This window comes from Chrysochloris asiatica, unplaced genomic scaffold (genome assembly GCF_000296735.1).
Source record: "Chrysochloris asiatica unplaced genomic scaffold, ChrAsi1.0 scaffold00138, whole genome shotgun sequence".
Classification (NCBI taxonomy): Eukaryota; Metazoa; Chordata; class Mammalia; order Afrosoricida; family Chrysochloridae; genus Chrysochloris; species Chrysochloris asiatica.
Window position 1 is genome coordinate 6,794,096 of NW_006408656.1, and position 1,027 is coordinate 6,795,122.

Here is a 1,027-nt window from a genome sequence, read left to right on the forward strand (position 1 = left end):
TTTTTTTTGGTGGGGGGAGCATTTATTCTTTAATCTTTGCATTCCTCCCTGTGCTTCCACCTGTCTACATCATTCAGAATAATGCCAACCTCTTTCTTGCTGTATATTGCCTTCCCCAACACCCAAGTTAACATGTGTCTACCCTCTAGTGTAGCGCTGTGGTTTAATGCGCTAGACTGCAAAGCTGTTTGAACTGCAAGGTCAGCGGTTCAAGCTCACTAGCTGCTCCTTGGAAACCCTATACAGGGTGGCTATGGGTCGGAATCGACTCGATGGCACTAAACAACAACAACAACCCTCTAGTAAGTGAATTACTCACCCTTCTCTCCCTCACTTGGTAACCATCAGAGAATATTTCTTTTAGCATGAAAACCTTTTCTTGAGTTTTTATAATAGTAGTCTCATACTTGTATCTTTGTGGTTGACAAATTTCACTCAGCACAGTGTCCTCCAGGTTCATCCATATTATGAGGTGTTTCACAGATTCATTGTTATTCTTCAATGTTGCATAGTATTCCACTGTGTGTATGTACCAAAGTTGTTTATCCACTCTTCATTGATGGTCATTTAGACTATTTCCATCATTTTTTTTTTTTTAAGTTTTATTGTGCATTATATGATAGTTTACATGGGAGAACATTAGTTTTACATTCATTCTCTCATGTATCATTTCATTGTCATGGTTCCAATCCCCTCCATGAATCATCAACCAACCAAAGGGTATACCATGCAAGTCTGCCCCCTACACTACCCTTCCTGCCCAGTCTTTAGCACACAGTCCCTCTCCCTCTCTGGATCTAAAGTCCCCAGCTGCTGCATCGCTCCACGTCATCATCTCTGCCTCCATCTCAGGCATTGCTGCTTCTCTGGGAAGGGTCCCGCTCTCATCTCTTCTCCGTTGATGGTCCTAGGGACCTCCGCTCCTAGACTGGAAAGTTAATTACTCCCTTCCTTGCTATAAAACGTCTACCTTTACATTTCCAACCATCACAATCAGTCCTGATAACAATTATTCACTATTGTATCA

At 42.1% G+C, this 1,027-nt stretch overlaps 1 protein-coding gene across 1 annotated transcript in view; it reads left to right on the top strand.

Moving 5' to 3' along the window:
* Window positions 1-1,027, top strand: part of FAM186A (family with sequence similarity 186, member A) — a 73,623-nt gene that overhangs the window by 37,104 nt on the left and 35,492 nt on the right. The gene's annotated exons all lie outside the window — the stretch shown is intronic.